The sequence below is a fragment of the Malaya genurostris genome, chromosome 3 (assembly GCF_030247185.1).
Source record: "Malaya genurostris strain Urasoe2022 chromosome 3, Malgen_1.1, whole genome shotgun sequence".
NCBI lineage: Eukaryota > Metazoa > Arthropoda > Insecta > Diptera > Culicidae > Malaya > Malaya genurostris.
The window spans coordinates 73,540,280-73,556,714 of record NC_080572.1 but is presented as its reverse complement, the minus strand read 5'-3'; the positions used below and the strand labels follow the sequence as shown (position 1 = coordinate 73,556,714).

At 39.4% G+C, this 16,435-nt stretch overlaps 1 protein-coding gene across 2 annotated transcripts in view; it reads right to left on the bottom strand.

Annotated features, from left to right (window-relative positions):
• LOC131439546 (protein argonaute-2) overlaps positions 1–14,163 on the bottom strand; it is a 98,792-nt gene extending 84,629 nt beyond the window's left edge. For both annotated transcript variants that reach the window (XM_058610695.1, XM_058610696.1), the window contains exon 1: positions 14,071–14,163. The gene's annotated coding sequence lies outside the window, so the exon portion shown is untranslated. The remainder of the gene's footprint in view (positions 1–14,070) is intronic.
• Positions 14,164–16,435: the final 2,272 nt, after the last annotated feature.

Genomic DNA, 16,435 nt, shown 5'->3' with positions numbered 1-16,435 from the left:
TCATGGGAAATTCCAGAGCGTGGTTTAGAAGTACCATTCGCTCTTTTTTTCATAAGTATTACTTGGGAAGGGGCAAAACCAAGCAATTCTTTTAGTTCATTTTTAATTTCATCAATACTTTGATCATTTGATAATCCTTTCAAGACAGCCTTGAAAGGTCTGTCTGATTTTATATCATATGAATAAAATTTATGAAGTTTTTCGGACAAATATCGAATAAGACTTTCGTAATCTTCCAATCCATCCACCAAGACTCGACATTCTCCTCTTCGTCCGATTTGAAATGAGACTTTCACTTCCGGGAGAAAAGTAGAAAGCTCAGTACGGAATGCTTTGAAGTCGGAAATCATCACCGTCACTGGTGGCATAGATTGATGTTTCTTCCCAGAACGACAAGCGTCCATTTTGGGAATTTTTGAAGAATTTTCTTCTATGTCGCTACAATCGGATTCAGGAAGAATCTCGTAAATATTGTTAGACGGCATAGGATCAACGGAAGGGAAATCCGTCCGTTGTCTTTTATTTTTACATTCAGATTCTATAAGATCATGAATGTTATTAGAAAAATGTTGAATAACGGATTGTGATTTATTCCGTATTGAATTATTTTTAGCCTTAGGCTTGTTGCCTTTCCGGTTGGACGCAGGCATTTTTGAAATTAATGAAATTTTAAATTAAATTAACTAGGCTAAATTAGTCTTCGATTAGACTCCTAGCTAGCCTTAAAAAAGGCTGATTAATTTCTTAGTCACTCTAATATCACTTAGTCACTCTAATATCACTCTTTGTATCACTTAGTCACTTAGTTAGTGATTCAGGTAGCCTTGAAAAAGACTGAAGCCTTGAATCAATGAAACTCTAGGTAGCCAGAAAAAAAAATTCCAGGAGCCAAGAGCTATACGCGTGCGGTGCGAACGACTGTTCAACACCGACTGTTTATGAATTACATCGTATGAGGGATTGAGTCACCTGTAAAATTTAGATTTTTTTGGTGTGTAGCGTGCTTCCAACGATAAAATTAACATTTTGACACGCAAAGTGTGTCGTGCGATTCCTTGCTAAATCAAAACAATGTCGATAAATAAGCAATATTGTACAAAAAATTTTGCAGCTCATATAAGTCGACTGATTTGAATTTTACTGCAGTCGAAAAACGGTACAAACTTAAATCCCTTTCACGCCGATCGAAAGTTGTAAACGTTTTTTTTCTTCTTCTTAACATCAACGACCGTATCAAAATTGACACCGTATGCAAACACACTCAAAGCAATGTAGTTAGCGCTGCGATACGGATCTGAATCATCTGAATCACAATACCACGACCAGCACCGCTACCGCTTTCCGCTAGTATCGACCGTTTTTGTCCACCCACCCACAACACCCGGTGAACCGTTTCGGCTACATTGTTTTGGTGTGCGAAGCGAAAACTCGTTGTCGCCTTGCAGAAAGTCGATCCGTTCGAGTACGTATAGGCACAACCACCATGGGATAGGCACAATGAAAAACCCTTGCCGACCGGTGCGAGCGAAATGCCAATGGTTTCAGGGTCTTTATTCTCATTCACAGCGCAATTATGCTGTTGCCTTCTTCCTGCACAATCGCTGCTGGTCTCGGGTTCCTGGCTGTCGATCGAGGTGACCCTGCCGGGTGCTTGGCTTGAGTTGAGTCGGTCGACGGGAGCCTCCTCTACCACTGCCGGCGGAGGCTCTGTCTGAAATGGCACGTACGCACACACGAATATGTGTGTTTATCAGGGCTGCTGGCAACGTTACTGCGATAACTCGGTGGCTGCTCATGATACCTCAGTTCTCCGAAAGTTATTTTCTGCGGAGGCATTTATTGATGTTGCAGAAGGGAATGGAAAATTGGACGATAAATGTACTGTTGAAGCTAGATTAAGGTCGGCACGGTTGGCTAAATGCTTCGAAATTAGCCAGTCCCCACAGGAAAAACATTTTCCATTTACTCATGGACAGATGGAGTTCCGAAGATAAATTGTAAATTATTCGCCGAACTCAAACATTACACATCAACCTTTTGTCCCCATACCGTTATTTGATTTTTCTACCCTCACTCAAACTTAAATCGTTTGGTTCGTTTTTACGCACTACAGCAATATTGTGAAATCCTATTCTTCGGAATGCTAGAAAGTACAAATTGGCTCAAATGACACGTTCCTCTGAAAATTTGGAGATTTGTACCTTACCATGGCTTCTCATAATTTTCCTGTTGAGAACGGAAGGATAAAATAGACATGGAAAGGACTTGTGTGGTGGATAAGTACAGCGCAAACAGAAAAGCAATAAATTGCTCGGCGTACCCAAAAGGATACTGAACGATTTTCATGTGTGCCATTCTATCTCTGGAATCAAAAGTGACAACAGTTTGATCTTCAAACCAGGGGTGGAAATAATCAATTTTTTTGATTCTCAGAAAATAGTCAGTATTATCTTTTCATATCACATATTTATTATAATGGATTTGATACGAACTATTTTTGACACGAACTATTTTTGATACGAACTATTTTTGATAAGATAAATTTTGGCTTTACTTAGAATTTAAAAAGGTCTCCAATTTCATTTCCCATATAATCGCAATTTCAGGTTTGTTACTCAATTTTTTAAATCACGGTGCTCGGTTTTTTGGTTCACAATCGGAGATCGTGATTCACGTTTTCGTGCACAAAATGGGCTTATTTCCACCTCTGCTTTAAACTTGATCCAGGACCAAATATTAGTGTCGAGAAATAAAAACGAAACGAATACCATTCAGAAGTCATCGAATTCGCCTGATTTGGCTCCCTGCGACTTTTTCCTATTCGGTCGACTCAAGAAACCGCTCCGTGGAACGCGTTTCAGCACCCGAGATGAGATTATGGAAAAATCGCAGATGGCACTGATGGCTATACCGAAAACTGAACATAAAATATTCTTCGACGATTGGATCAAGCGCTTGCAGTGCGATGAGGATTACTTTGAAGGGGACAATATTGATTTCGATGAATAATCTTGTAGTTATAATCTTCTGAATAAATTCTGGGAACGTTTTTATCAAGGTAGTACATTACTCTTCAAGGAGAATACATTAATAAATAAAATCGAAATTTGAAGAAAAGAAAGATTCGTTTCCTTTGTCAGATTGGAGTTATGCGACCAACTAGTTCTATTAAGACTTTGTGATTTTTGCCTTTCTCATATAGGCTATGCAATCGCTGTGTAAACCGATTGTTCAGCCGAGGCCCGGAGGACTAAATATCATATACCATTCGATTCAGCACGACGAACTGAGCAAATGTTTGTGTGTGTACGTGACAAATAATGTCACTCAATTTTCTCAGAGATGGCTGAACCGATTTTAACAAACTCATATTAAAATGAAAGGTCTTCTGGTCCCATAGGGAGCTTTGAATTTTATCCCGATCAGACTTCCAGTTCTGAAATTAAAGGATGCACCAAAAATATAGAAAAAAAATTGTCACTTACTTTAATCAGAGATGGTGTGACCGATTTTCACAAACTCAGATTCAAACGCTATCCCGATCAGATGCACATAACAAAATCATAACACAAGTATATCAACAGTTGATATGTATAACAATTTGTGTTATTTTGAGATTTTTAACAAATGAAAACAGTTGAAAGTTAAAACTTATGATAACAATATAATAACAAAATCAGTTATGATTTTTTTTTTTTTTTTTATAATAAAATTTTTATTGGGCTCATTTGCGTTAGCTTAACGTGGCCGATTGTCTTGTTGTTAGGTGGAAAAGAGTGGAAGCCGTATTATGGGGCGACCTGCTCCCCTAGAGTTAGTAAAGGAGTGTCAGGAGGGTGGGACCTATACTGTATTGATTTTGAACATATTTTGATATTACAAATCATTCATTAATAGCTTGCATCTTTTAAACACACTTTGCATTTCCGGGTTCTCGACGTTCTCCAGATTGTAACGAGGAAGAGACTATACTAAACTCGGATGCTTTGTTGGTGTACTTTGATGTTGGTGTGTCATTTATGGATGGTTTCCAGCAATTCAGCTTGACCAGTGTTTAGTTCGTTTGGGGTAGGACCACTGTAGAAGAAAGAAAGAGAAAGAGAGGGAACTAGATTTGCACGTTTATAGCTTTGAGGAAGTTATAGAGGTAGGTCATGTAAAGGAGATCTCTGGTTGCCAAAACGTCACGGACTGGAACATAAGGTGGTCTACCTTGGGCCCGAAGGGAATCAATTAGCTGGAGTCTGACGTCGCAATACTCGGAGCACACCCAAACAACATGCTCGATGTCATGATAACCGTCTCCGCAAACGCAAAGATTACTCTCACTAAGGCCAACACGATGAAGATGCGCTTTGAGCAAAGAGTGGTTGGACATAAGTCTTGACATTGTGCGAATAAAGTCCCGGTTCACATCCAACCCTCGGAACCAAGCTTTCGTCGATACCTGCGGTATAATGGAATGTAACCACCGTCCTAGATATCCATCATTCCAGGAGGTTTGCCAGCTGACGAGTGCCTCTTGACGAGAACGACTGAAAAATTCATTGAAGCAGATTGGTCTTTCATAGGTTTCACCTTGTAATGCGCTCACCTTGGCCAGTGAGTCCGCCATCTCATTACCCCTTACGGAACAATGTGATGGGACCCAAACCAAGGTAATCCGGTATGATTTTTCAGATAAAGCACTCAGTTGTTCCCGTATTTTCCCCAGGAAATACGGCGAGTACTTTCCAGGCTTCACTGAGCGAAGAGCCTCGATAGAGCTGAGACTGTCCGATACAATGAAGTAGTGGTCTGTGGGCAAAGTTTCAATGATCTCAAGGGTATACTGAATTGCAGCTAGTTCTGCGACGTAAACTGAAGCCGGATCACTGAGTTTATAGGAGGCGGTGAAATTTTCATTAAAAATACCGAAGCCAGTGGACCCGTCGAGATGTGATCCGTCAGTGTAAAACATTTTATTACAGTCGACTTCTCTAAATTTGTCATTAAAAATATTTGGGATCACTTGAGGGCATACGTGATCCGGGATTCCATAAATATCTTCTTTCATGGATGTGTCGAAAAACACCGTAGAATTAGAAGTATCATAGAAACGAACACTGTGAGGATTGTAGGAAGAAGAATTATTGTTACGTGACATGAAATCAAAGTACAATGTCATAAATCGGGTCTGAGAATTAAGCTCGACTAGCCGTTCAAAGTTATCGATAACCAACGGGTTTAAGACGCTACATCGAATGAGTTGTCGATATGAGAGATCCCACAAACGGTTTTTCAACGGGAGAATTCCCGCCAGTACCTCGAGACTCCCCGTATGAGTCGACTGCATACAACCCAAGGCTATACGCAAGCAACGATACTGGACTCTCTCCAGCTTGATAAAGTGTATTTTCGCGGCTGAACGGAAACAGAAACATCCATACTCCATCACTGACAATATCGTTGTTTGGTACAGCCTTATAAGATCTGTTGGGTGAGCTCCCCACCAAGTCCCGGTCACTGTACGTAGAAAGTTGATTCTTTTTTGGCATTTTCGTTTCAGATACCTAATGTGACATCCCCAGGTACCTTTGGAATCGAACCAGACTCCGAGGTATTTGAATGTGAAGGCCTGAGCTATGGTTTGACCCATTAGTTGAAGCTGTAGTTGTGCAGGTTCACGCTTCCTGGAAAATACTACCAACTCAGTTTTCTCCGTGGAGAATTCGATACCCAGCTTTAGAGCCCATGTAGACAAAGTGTCTAAGGTAGTTTGTAATGGTCCTTGCAGGTCGGTAGACTTGGATCCTATAATAGACACCACGCCATCATCTGCAAGTTGCCTTAACGTGCAAGAATTTTCAAGACATTCATCGATGTCATTGACGTAAAAGTTATAAAGAAGGGGGCTGAGGCATGAGCCCTGGGGAAGGCCCATGTAACTAATTCGTGAGGTCGTCAAGTCTTCATGTGTAAAAAACATGTGCTTTTCCGATAATAAGTTGTGCAAAAAATTGTTGAAAAGTGGGGAAAGACCATGCTTGTGCAGCTTCTCCGAGAGAATTTTTATGGAAACTGAATCAAAAGCCCCCTTTATGTCCAAGAATACTGATGCCATTTGCTTCTTGTGAGCGAATGCCATTTGAATTTCTGTAGAAAGCAGCGCAAGGCAATCGTTCGTTCCTTTGCCTTTACGGAAGCCAAATTGTGTATCTGAAAGCAAGCCACTTGTTTCCATCCATTCATCGAGACGAAACAGAATCATTTTTTCCAGCAGTTTCCGAATACAGGAAAGCATTGCAATCGGCCGATACGAGTTGTGGTTGGAGGCTGGTTTGTCCGGTTTCTGAATAGCGATAACCCTCACTTGTCTCCAGTCTTGAGGAACAAAGTTCTGTTCGACGAACTTGTTGAACAAGTTCAACAGACGTTTTTTCGCGATATTGGGAAGATTTTTAAGCAAATTGAATTTAATTTTATCACGCCCTGGGGCATTGTTGTTGCACGATAAGAGGGCAAGAGAAAACTCCGTCATCGTAAAGGGGGTATCGTTTTCAGTGTATCGAGAGGACGCGACGCGATAGGTATTCGATTCCCGAACAAAATCCGGGCAAACTTTCTTGGCGAAGTCAAATATCCAGCGATTTGAATATTCTACGGATTCGTTATTAGTGGTTGCATTTCTCATACGACGGGCTGTATTCCACAGAGTGGTCATCGATGTTTCCCTAGATAGGCCATTGACGAACCGACGCCAGTAACCTTTTTTTTTTGCTTTAATCAGATTGTTCATGGTCTTTTCTAATGATGCATATTTTTCGTAGTCTTCGCGCTTGCCACTGTTCCCAAATTTTTTATACGCGGATGATTTTGTTTTATATATTTCCGAGCACTCTTTATCCCACCATGGGGTTGAAGGTCGCGTAGTGATTGTAGTTTTGGGTACTCGTTTGGTCTGGGCTTGAATCGCGGCGTTGAGGATCAAGTCAGCTAGGGATTTGTATTCTTCTTCAAGCGAATCTGGTTGTTTCGTTTCAAGAGCTTGGGATACCGCGATCGAGTAGGAATTCCAGTCGATGTTTTTCGTGAGATCATATGTCATATCGACTGATGTCGGTGTTTGTGCACCAGTGGATATTGAAACCAAAATCGGCAAGTGATCACTACCGTGGGGATCAGGGATTACCTTCCACTTGCAATCTAGCTGTAGTGATGTCGAGCAAAGGGATAAGTCCAGCGCACTAGAGCGGGCTGGCGGTCTTGGATTGCGTGTCATTTCACCCGTATTTAAAATTGTCATATTGAAGTTGTCGCACAGATCATAAATTAACGAAGAACGGTTATCATCATATAGGCAGCCCCACCCCGTACCATGCGAGTTAAAGTCTCCTAAAACTAACCGCGGAGTGGGAAGAAGCTCCATGATGTCTGCAAGTCGTCGATGCCCTATCGAGACTCTGGGAGGTATGTAGATAGAAGCTATACAAAGATCTTTGCCTCTAATTCTGATTTGGCAAGCAACAACTTCAATGCCCGGGATCAAGGGGAGGTTAATTCGATAAAATGAATAGCACTTTTTGATCCCTAAAAGAACCCCTCCATAGGAGTCTCCTCGATCCAGGCGTATAATGTTGAAATTGTGGAAGTCAAAGTTTATATTTGAAGTGAGCCATGTTTCACACAATGAAAATACGTCGCAGTTACGCGAATTTATCAAAAATTTGAAAGAATCTAATTTTGGGATGATACTTCTGCAATTCCACTGGAGTATAGTGATCATATTCTCGATTTCTGTAGGTATTTCAGCCATCGATAGATACGATCGCTGTAAGGAGGGGCCATTGTTCAGTCAACTGTTTTAAAAATGTTCTTACTGTTGGTAATAAAGCCGTTAGAATACTTTTAAGAGGATCAGTTATATTGAAGGCTGTTAATATCCAGTCCACGATATCAGAGAGTTTCAGTAATCCAACGTTTGTCGGGTTTTCTGGTTGTGTTTTGGGATCACTTGGGTTTTTCAGTGTCCCTGGAAGTGCTGGAAATTCCTGGTTGTAATTCGATTTTCGAAATCCAGGAGGTATTGGCTTCGGCTCTGTGACATTGTTGTTTTGGTTCCGTTTTAATATTTTAGTTTCTAGTATTTTAAGACCTTTGCGAGGAAGCTTAGGAGAGAACATAATTGGTCGTTTCCTGTTTGTTCCTAGCTGAACAGAAGAAGGTCCTTCGTCGGGGTCATTTAAAACATCAGCGTCAGTCGACAAAAAAGCGAATGGGTTGTCAGAGATATGTGGAGTAGCTCGTTTGAGGATTTCCGCGTAAGATCGTTTGGAGTGCTCCTTCACGGTTCGCTTGAGCTTTTCCTCGCGTTGTTTATATTTAGAGCACTCAAAAAGAGCATGCGGATTCTCACCACAGTAAATACACTTTTCGATTGACTTCCTGCAGGAGTCATCTCTGTGTCCCTCACCACATTTACCACATCGTGGTTTGTTACAACAGACTTGAGCCGTATGTCCCATCTGTTTGCAGTTTGAGCAGTGCATTACTTTCGGTACATACAACCGAACAGGTAGACGAACCCCTCCCACTACAACGTAATTCGGAAGTGCAGAACCGGCGAAGGTCACACGAAAAGAGTTTGATGGATGATACTTTCCATCTTGTGTCGATTTAGAGTGCAATTGCTTGCACTCCAATATCTTCACTGGTTGAAGGTCGGGATTTTTGAAGCGGCCAATCCCATCCTTCATCAGATCTTCGACAGTTAAACTTTCTTCGTGGACCACACCGTCGATCTCCACCATCCGAGAAGGTACGTAGACGCGATATTCCCTCGTGAAAATCTCATTGGTAGCAATGTCGTTTGCTTGTTTTAGATCAGTCACGACAACGCGCAGTTTGTTCGGAGATACTTTGTCCATGTGTTTTACTGCCGAGTAGTGTTTAGTCAGATCTCGAGAAATATTGAGGACTCTGAGGGATTTAGCTATGAGCCGGAAGTAAACCACCCACGGGCCATCCGATCCGTCATCCTGATAGACCTTCTGACGGATTGGTGGTTTTCCCAGAGGGGGAGCGGGGATATCCATTTCAGATGTATCACTATCAGGATATTCATCCAAACGTTCCTCATCTCTAGGTTTATCATCATCTTCCCCGAGGTTCCCCTCATCGGAAGACATATTTTTTGTGCAGGAGAAACAAAGTCTCCCACACTATCAAGGAAAATAGAAAAAATAGATAGGATAGTGAGAAGTAGGAAAAAAGTTGAAATATAAAATGAAAAAACTACTTCACCGGTATGGTTTGTTGAGCTGATGGGTGAGTTGGTCCTTTGCTTGGATTATTTCTCTCGCGTGACCTTGATGATCCAGTCACTCACTGCTGGTGCCGATGCTATTGAAGCGACAGGTATAAATGGTCGCAAGCAAGTGTGTATACCACTGTCTGCTGCCGGTGTTTATCACTCGATCAACCACTGGATCTAAGAGAACAAAAAAATGTTTCCTCCAGCCCTTGCTAGGGAAACACCTTCGCACTCGAGGTTTTGTAATCGATACCGTCCCGATACGGAGCGAAAAAACAACAAGTGTATCGCGGACGACTGCTCGGATACGAATGAAAATCAGTTATGATGTTTTATTTTCGTTTGCAAGACTTATGATAAGGTTCATTTGTTGGAAAAATGAGTTCTTCTGTTCCATTATATCGAAATATAATGATCAGAATTTCCAAAAACTAAAGCAAGAAACCAGATCCATAGATTACTAAATAAATTATTCATTTAATAAAAAATCATTCAACAATTTGGATTGAAACGATGCTTAAAGTTGACTGTGATATAGTGTTTCTGTGTTAAATTTGCTAACTGATTTATTACAACTATTGTTATAAATTTCTGCTTTTGCACTTCTGTAGTTATATAAAATTCAATAATAACTGTGATACAAACGTTTCCAAATCTGTTACGATTTTGTTCCCGCTAGAGTCTTTTTTGTTATGATTTTTGTTATTTTACCAGCTTACCAGCCAAAAATATTTCAAAATTTGTCACAAAATATTACTGAAATAAATTACTCCAGTTGATATAATTCTGTTATTACCATCTGATCGGGATGCTCCCATAGTCTGCTATCGAATTTTATCTTTATCCAACTTTCGGTTTCGAAATTAAAAGGTCAGGTCAAAGTCAAAGTCTTGGCATTACATTCCTTCTGTGGAATTTGGCCTTTCTGTTTCAACAGACTTCGCAGCCGATTCTTAGTGTACAGAATCATTGCATGGTTAGTACTATGGATCCTACTGACACTAAGAACACAATGAACTTACTTTGGGACAACTAGTTCCCGGTTACGAAAACCGAGCTCACTTCGATTTCTCAGCTATGCTTAAAACAATTATCATAAATTTTGATCCAAATTAAAGCTCTAATCGGCCTAAAAGATACTGAGCAATTTCATCCATATCCGAATTCCGGTTCCGAAATGGCAAAACTATACGTGCTGGTATGTTGGAAAAAAACACCACCGTCTTCGTGAACGAAGCACACAGCGTGCTTTGTTCAATTTCGTATACCGTGTACGTAAGAACGGAAACTTACACCGTTTTCAAAACACAACCGAATTCATCGGCACCAAACACACATGAGCACGTGTTTGCAATCGTGTTGAAGAAACCACAACGCCGGTGCAGGCATAAATGTCTGTTACCAGTGTTTGGTTTGGTTGATCACGGTGCTGCAGTTGAATAAAATCATAGCCACTTTACGGCACTGTGGCAGAAAGAATGAAAGAATTTCAATGGATTAAAGTTTGGTTGAAAAGGTATGCATTAAAATCTTATTCACACCAAGCAGTGACTTTTTTTAGATGCATTGGTAGCGCTTGCAATACTGCAATAATGTTGGCGTTTCCATTCAACCAGAAATGAGTTTCGTCGCTGAACACAATTTTTCGATAGTAAAGTGAATTTCCCTCAGCTTTGCTAGCACCCATTCATGAATTAATTATAGACCAAAAGATGATTCATGATTAAATTATAGACCAAACAGTTTGATAATGACACAAGACACGATTCACGCGTGATCTGTCAAAAACGGTGTTGCAAAAAAGATACCAACAAAAAATCACCCTTTATTTATATATATGCTGTAATTACAAATGATTATATTGATAAAAAATTAAAAAATGTGCTTAAACCACCTAGCTGTGAAATGGTACCTTTTTTCAATCAGGATGTATTTTGTACGTGAATATTCTACGATGTTTTAAGTTTTCACGAAATATTTTTAATGACCGTAATTTTAAATGACAGTTTAAAATTTCAATTACTCATTACCTTGTAGTTTTGGAACTGCAAGACGAATCGAAGATAGAACATTATTCCTTTTAATGTAAACGTGTGACAATCGATTAAGCATTCCATGAGATGCAGAAAAGAGTTTCTCTTGAAAGTTTTTGTTTTTTATTTATGGTACTTCCAGAAACGGTATTCAGAAACTAGCATAACCAAAAATAGTACGTATGTCCATGACTTAGTATGACGAATAAATTGAAATAGTTTTGAGTCCAACTTTGAAGATTTTTTGGATGGATTGTTAACCATTTCGTTTGAATCGAATTTTCGAAACTCAGTGCAGCCATCTTAGAGAAATCGTAGTGCGTTCCACATAAAATTTTACGTACCTTCCGGGATCGAAAACCGAATACAGGTAAAACTAAAATAAGTTTATTTGGTCGCCGACGAGATCTCGACCTCTTTATTGACAACACACAAATAGACACACACGGACATTTGCTCAGTTCGTCGAGCTGAATCGATTGGTAAACGCACTCGGCCCTTCGCCCTTTTTCTAAAGTTTTAGCGAATTCTATACCTATATTTTATATTTATAAAAAAGGGTAATAAAAAAAATTAATTTAAACTTTTGATCATTTCAAGTGCTCGCTAATAGATGGATTATACCTTTCTTATATTTTTTCTATGTTCATAAGTGTTACTATTTGAAATGAGTTGTAATTGCGGAACTGGAAGCCGGGTCTGGACAAATTTTACATCAACTTATGTGACGATAATTCATTTGTATCTATGTTTGTAAAAATCTGAGCAGATGCTTCTGGAGAAATCAGTGGATTTGGTCATCAACTAACCAGACCTGCCAAACTGATCTCATCTATAAAGCACGTTGTTGAAATTATTTTTTTTATTCTTATCAGCCTGTAATTCCGGAGATATATCCGGATAAAATTCGACAGGGTTCTTTTGAATTGTATGATCATTCATTTGAACCTAAGTTGTGAAAATTGGTCGAGATGTTCTTGAGAAAATTGAATTATGATTTTCATCTCCTGCACAAAATGTCATGAAAAAGGATGCTGTACACTGTCTTTTAGGTGCTGTACACAGTTTTTCAAGTGCATATTGAAATCGTCCTTCGCTTCAATTGTGATAGATATTGTAAAAAAACTGCAAATTTTGACATTAAACTGGGCATAACTCAAAAAGTAAACAACAAATCAAAGAACAAAAACAATAGCGTTCAGGCTGATAATCAAATGTGAAAATGTCTAATCGTCATAAAATTCATGACATAGGTAATTTTCAAAGCAGATTTTATGACTATTTGAACTTGTAGGCCTGGCTATGTAATGGTTTCACAAAACTTTTTACGACTGTGACGCTTTCCGGATTCCGGCTCTAGAAATAGATTGACAAAAAATTCATCGGAACTCGATTTCTCATGAAATATTAATAAGAAAGGCATCATTACACCACTAGGTGGATTAAAACATGTTTTTAAAAATAGAATAAACAGAGTAAAAACAGAAAGAAATAAGTCAATTCAGAGCAATTATGTAACATTTCTCGTTATGTTAAGAACTGAAATCAAGTGTGAAATTCCAAATCGGATGTTTCACTTTTGCTGACTATAACTATTCTTCCAAGGAGTCATGTGATTGTCAAACCGATAACTAATCAATCTGACCTTGTACTGCTTATAGTTTACCACAAGAATCAGGGAATATGAACCAGGAACCCGCTGCGAATTACCCGCGAAATTTACCGTTTCAGAATGCAGTACCAAACCCTTACGTCTCATTTTCGGTACGACCAAATAGAATAATTGCACATCACACGTTGAACTAATTTATGAGATTATATTTATTAAGCTAACTAGGCTGTCAACCACACACAGAAAAACTCGTCACAGTATAACAAATTAGCTTCAGTAACTGGAATTGTTTTAAACGAAAAATGTCCTTGGCTTAAGATACGAGTTATGGAATCCAGCAAAGCATACTGTGATTGTTTAAATAGCCGCGTTCTTTTGGTCACTTAAAATTTCCTTACCACAGCAGACAACCTTTTTCAAACAGGTTGAAAGAAGCCCGAAAACATCCCGGCCCAACTTTAGTAGAATCGCCATTTTCCAAAGATTCAAACTGTTATTAAAAAAATATATCAAACTGGATCATTCTCTGATAAGTTGGATTGTACTCAAATAAAAAGCCGCTCAATTCATATTTCAGGTACATAATTTTATGGCCGTCATTCACTACTAGTGACGAAAACTGGATACCAGTCACTTCTTTTGCGTCATAGCAAAATCGTCTACTGCCTAGCATTGCACTACTTTGTCCTTGACCGTGCTGGGCTGTACGCTCCATAACAACATTGCTCCAGCACTCTGGATAGCACCCCACCCTTCAAAGGTCAACCAAAAAAAACGCACACGACTATCTTCTTCACGATGCTGATTTTCCGATCAGCAGCCACAGGCACAATTTTCTGTCTGTGTACGTTTGCTGTTTTCGTGTATGCCGTTTCTTGTTTCATACTGTCCCGTCGTCGCCGGAACCGCACACCGATAGCTTTTCAAATAATTACAACTTATTGCGATTTTGCAATTTTCTCCAAGTTCTCCCCCACGTCGCAACACGAACGACAGACAGACCACCACACGCACCGGTGATCAGATTCAGGTCCCGAAATGATTGTCTACAAATTTCCGGAATATTCCATGGTATTGGTCCATGCAGTGCAGAATAATAAAAAAAACAAATTGAAAAAAATATCACCGCACACCTGCAAAGAAGAATGAGATTACCAAAAACCGCACAAACGAAGATTCCGAAGCACACACAACAGCGCTAACCGACGACCGAATCGTTAATGACTTGGCGCGGCCGGCACTGAGCTGTGCGTACCTAAATATTGCCTTCGCGGTCACGTCTCACGGCACGTCACGGGAATGGATTGGATGCGATGCGATAGATGAAAAACTCAGAGAAAAACAGGCTCCCCTCCCCATTCCGGGTTTAGTTAGCGAGGATGGAGCAACCGTAAACCATACACATAGAAGAGACCCATTGAGCGTCAGCCGCTGCAGTACAAAACACGGAGATTGCAGAGCTAGAAGAGAAAAATTGAGTCTCTCTGTCGCATACTCGACACTACTCTCACAGCTCGCTGTCAATGAAGAGGCAGTGTTAGCACGCGCGACGCCTATTCGATTTCAAGGACTCTCTGCCGGCATTCTCAAGTTGTGCTCCCCTTCCAGCATATGATATGTTTCGATTCGACGACACTGTTATTTTTGTTATCCTGATAGGGTTGGGTATATCGAAGAAATTTAACAGAAATACGTCTTACTTCCGTATAGTGATATAGTGCATGTTCTTTATGGTCAAAAGATACAATTCGCATCATCAATTTGCCATTTTACCCTAGCCTTACTTTTGCGAAGGGAGTAAGCAAAAATCCCTTGAAAATTTTCAATGATATATATTTCAGAAACAGTGGGTCGGTCCGATCAATTTGATATTTTCTGCAGTAGAGCTTTCTATACCCTTGTGGCAAATTATTGATAATAAAAGAGATGGCGTTTCGTGATGAAAACAAAAATCATATCGATAGTCCCACGACAAAAGGGCCTAACTGCAAATGACAGTTCTCGATGAACATTAGCAAAGGTCCCAAGTGCAAATGACAGTTTCTTTTGGTTTACTTTCTCTTTCAATAATTACGGCAAATTCCAGTTATTTCCAACAAATTCTACAGTGCATATCGGAAGTTGATGGTTTTTACTATTATCCTATGTGAAGTGTTAGATGGAAAGATTACTGATTGGACCGTAATACTCGAAAGAGAAAGTAAACAAAGAGAAACTGTCATTTGCACTTACGACCTTTTCTCGTGTTTGTCTTCAGTTTCTCTTTGTTTACTTTTTACTTTTTCTTTCACGATTTACTTGATTTTATGTTTGACACCTCACTCTTCGCAAAATTTTCATGTTAAAACCACAAGCTTTCGATTTATATTGGAAACTTTCAAGAAATTGCAGTAATGACTCCGTAATAATCAAAAGAGAAAGCAAACAAAGAGAGGCTCTCATTTACAGTTAGGCCCTTTTGTGGTGGGACTATCGATATATTATCCGGCTAAAGTACGATTCCCACGCTATATCAGGCGACCGTCACAAGCAAGGAATGGTAATGGAAAGAAGCTGTGTGTAACGCTTATTAAAACACTATGTCAACCTTACAGAACGTTTTTACGTCCGAAATGAGTATTCGTTTCACTGTTGAAAGCTTTAAACTAATCAAAACTAAAGGCGAAGTCCCGTTAACACTGACGGAAATTGACTGATCGTCTGAATCGTACTTAAAACTGTTTGATGTACACTCTCATTGAACATAACTCAAAATTAAGTGACACATCACTCACATTCAGAAAAAGTGCACATACTCTAAACTTGAGTTACAACCTTTCTACTCATTTTTGCGTTAAGGGACGAAATTTCGTTAATTTTCATATACAAAGTAATTCTTCTTTCTTTTGAATGCGCAAAATAGTGATCAAAACCGTTTCCTTTTGAACGGTTTGGAGTCTAAATTGAATTATTTTGATATGTTGCGCTTTTCACTAAGCACAATTGAAACCACAAAACATCTATGATTGACGTTGATTCATGTTTTCAAAACAGGATCTAGAAACGGCAATGGAAAACGACGTATTCTTGCATTCTTTATTTCGATAAGAATATTCCGAGAATGAAAACGCACTGAACTGCAAGAAGTATTTTTTTCACTCAAATGTTTAAAAACTCAACGCTTACTCTAATGTATGAATAAATGCGAAAGAACTCATGGCAACGAGTTTATTTTACTATAATCCATACTCAAATTTTGACATATTGTTCCAGTTTATGAATTTGAGTAATCACAACTAAAACCATGAGTTATGTTCGAAGAGCGTGTAAGGTGTCTCGTGATGAAAACAAACTAACTTCAAAATGACAAATGTGCATTTGTGGTTGTAAGTGAGCTGTCAGAAAAATTAATGCTTAGGTCCATGCAGCGTTGCCAGATTTGTCTTTTCTCCTTTCACCAGACACTCAAACTAACCAGATCTTTTGTCAGATTTTCCAAATTTTCCTAGATTTTTTCAG